This window comes from Rhincodon typus, chromosome 12 (genome assembly GCF_021869965.1).
Source record: "Rhincodon typus isolate 14 chromosome 12, sRhiTyp1.1, whole genome shotgun sequence".
Classification (NCBI taxonomy): Eukaryota; Metazoa; Chordata; class Chondrichthyes; order Orectolobiformes; family Rhincodontidae; genus Rhincodon; species Rhincodon typus.
Genome location: NC_063343.1, coordinates 14629153 through 14632581, shown reverse-complemented (window position 1 = coordinate 14632581; position 3429 = coordinate 14629153). Strand labels below are relative to the sequence as shown.

General features: G+C 43.1%; 1 protein-coding gene across 1 annotated transcript in view; it reads right to left on the bottom strand.

Moving 5' to 3' along the window:
• Positions 1-1412: 1412 nt before the first annotated feature.
• Positions 1413-3429, bottom strand: part of LOC125484575 (E3 ubiquitin-protein ligase TRIM39-like) — a 32820-nt gene continuing 30803 nt past the window's right edge. Inside the window, exons 6-7 of the mRNA XM_048603941.1 lie at positions 2796-2818; positions 1413-1967 (exon numbers count right to left, since the gene is read on the bottom strand). The gene's annotated coding sequence lies outside the window, so the exon portion shown is untranslated. The remainder of the gene's footprint in view (positions 1968-2795; positions 2819-3429) is intronic.

Sequence of the window (3429 nt, the reverse complement as noted above, 5' to 3'; positions counted from 1 at the left end):
GGCCATAATGATTGACAAGGCCTCTACGTCCCAGCCTTGTTGGGGTCATCATAAAGTCTCAGACAAATCACCTAGGATATTGAAATTTGAATTCCATAAAAGTAAAAATCTGGAATTATCAATTAGTCAAATGGCTACTCCATAATCTTTTTCAATTGTTACAAATCAGTAATTTATTTTTGGGAAGGAAATCTGTCATCCCTACCTTGTCTGGTCCATATGACTCCAGATCCATCACATTCTGGATGATTTTTAACTGTCCTCTGACATGGCCAAGCAAGTCACTCAGTTGTAACAAAACTGTTTCAACATTTAAAGAAAGGAATGAAACCCAATGTGCCTATCAGCCTAGGCACCAGAAACAACAATAAAAACCCAATCCAGTTGACGCCTTAAAGTCCTCCTTAGAAACAATTGGGGAATTGTGTCAAAACTGGGAGAACTGTGCCACAAACTAGACAAATAACAGCCTGACATAGTCATTATCACAGAATCATATCTTACAATGTCCCAGACAACATCCCTGGCTATGTCTACCACATTGGCAGAACAAACTCACAACAGGCAATGACACCTGGAATACTGTTGGTTGGGAGTTGTGTTTGAAGTTCTCAATCATAGGCAAGGAAATCTTCAGCTGATTACCACATAAAGCAATCCTGTTGGCTGATGACTCAATACTCCTCCATGTTGTTCACCAACTGAATGAAACACTAAGGGCAACAATGGCACAGAATGGACTCCAGGTTGCTTTAACGTCTACAACCAAAAGTGGCTTGGTCACACCATTACTGACCAAGCTGGCTGAGTTTAAAGGACATGGCTGTTAGACTGGGTTTGCAGCAGGTAATCGCGGTACCAACAAGAAGTAAAATCAACTCGACCTCATCCCCTCCAATCTATATGTCACGGATGTATTCATCCATGTCAGTGTCAGTAAGACTGACCGCCACGTCTCTGACACGGTGGGCCAATAGCACCAGCAAAACTACGATTCCCTAATTTGAATTACTTGCCATGATATTAAGAAGCAGCTGAAGACACTGGATACTGCAAAGGCTACAATATTCCGCAACAGAACTTTAAGATTTGTGCTCTAGAATGAGTTGTGCAGGTATGCAAGTTGTTCCACTAGAGCTACATTTTGATATTTATCAGTCAATAAGAAAATTGTAAACAAAAAAAATCAAATAACTGCAGGTGCTGGAAATCAGGAACAAAAACAGAAATTGCAGGGAAAGCTCAGCAGGTCTGACAACATCTATGGACAGACAGCAGAGTTAATGTTTCAGCGCCAGAACTGTTCTGAAGAAGGGTTCTGAAATGTTAACTCTGCTTTATCTCCACAGATGCTGCCTGACCTGCTGAATGTGTCCGGCAATTTCTGTTTTTGAATATGGAAAATTGTGCAGGTATGCCGCTAAGCCATAGCAAATCCAATTTGGCCAACTAGCAGCCTAGCAATTTCCTCTCAATCTTCAACAATAAAATGATGAAATGCATCTTCAACAGTGTTATCAAAGAGCACTCATGGATCAATATACTGCTGCTAATGGACACTCAGTTTGCATTCTGTGTTGATCACTGAACCTCTGGCTTCATCACAGTCTTAGTCCATGAATTCAAGAAGTGAGATGAGAGTAAATACCTTGATATCAAGGCAGCATCAGACTGAGTGAGGTATCAAGAAGACCAAGCTAAACAGGGAAAAATATCCACTGGTTGGAGTCACACCTATCACAAAGCTTGTAGTTGCTAGAGGTTAATAGTTGTAGTTCAACGACGGCTCTACAGGTGATACTCAGGGTAATGTCCAAGGTCCAACCTCATCTTCAGCAACTTCATCAATGACCTTCTCTCCATCATAAGGTCAGAAGTGAGGATGTTTGCTGATGATTGCACATTGTTCAGCAGAATTCACGACTCCTCAATTACTGAAGTTCATCTGAGTCCATATGCAGCAAGACCTGGACAACATTCAAATTTTCTTGGTAAGAGTTAAGTAACACACATGCCATACAAGTGTCATTCAATGAGCACCTCCAATAAGATAGAATCTAAACATTGTCCTTTAATGTTCAATGACACTACCGTCACTGAATCTCCTTCTATCAACATCTAGGGAGTTACCATTATCCAAAAACTGAACTGGACCAACCACATAAATACGTAAATGGCTAAATGAGCAGGTCAGGGACAAGGAATTCTGCAGCAAGTAAGTCACCTTGTCTCCCCACTGCCTGAACTATCTACAGAGCATTGGTCAGGAGTGTAATGTAATAATCTTCTTATGCCTGAATGGGTGCTGCTCCAACAAAACAAAACGGGGCAAAGCATTTTGCTTGACTGGAATCTCACACAGCACCTTCAATGTTCACTCCCCCTACCATGGACACACAGTAGCAGCAGTGTGTACAATCTACAAGATACAATGCTGCAACTTACCATGGCTCCATGAACAGCACTTTCCAAAACCATGACCTTTAGGACCTAAATGTATATGACAGCAGATGCACGGATATACCTCCACTATAAGTATACCTCCACCTGAAGATGTGCAGTGGCATTCAAGACAGCTCACCACCACTCCTCCAGGGATGGGCAATAAATGCTGACCAAAACAGCTACACTCATAAGCATGATAAAGAAATACAGTGAAACACACTCAATATTCCCACCATGTGAAAACACTGTATCTGGGAAGGGTTTCAAGCCATGATTCTACTTTCACTCTTCTCCCAGATACAGGGGAAGATTTCCTATGAGCAGCTACTTTATGACTGAGAGGAACTTACCTGGAAATGAGCTGCCTTGAGTTCTGTGAATAAACAGAGGAGATCAAAATAGTCATTAAATAAACCAACACTCAATGGTACCACACAGTAAATTTGGGGTTGAGAGAAAAAATTTCAGTGTGGAACAGAAGGTGGAACCAGACTCTGGAATGAGGAACAATTCCACATTGCAATACACTCCATCCTGGGATAAAAAATACTAACATTTCAAGGACAGGACTGAGGGGTCAACAACTCTGTAAGAAAGTAGGACAAAGGGGACATCAACACTTCAATAACAAGACAGAGGGGACATCGACATTCCAAGAGCAGAACAGAGGGGGCACCAACAATCTGAGAGAAGACCTGAAGGGGCACAAACACTTCGAAAGCAGGACAGAGCGGGCATCCACACTCCAAGAGTAAGACAGCAGGCACCAACAGCCCAAGGGCAGGACAGAGCGAGTACCAACACCCCGACAGCAAGACAGGGGGGCGGTGGGGGGCACTGACACTCTAACAGCCGGACAGAGTGGGTATCAACACTCTGCCAGCAGGACAGGAGGAGCACCAACACTCAGACAGCAGGAAGGAGGGAGCACCAACATTCAGACAGCAGGACACGGGGAACACCAACACTCAGACAGCAGGACAG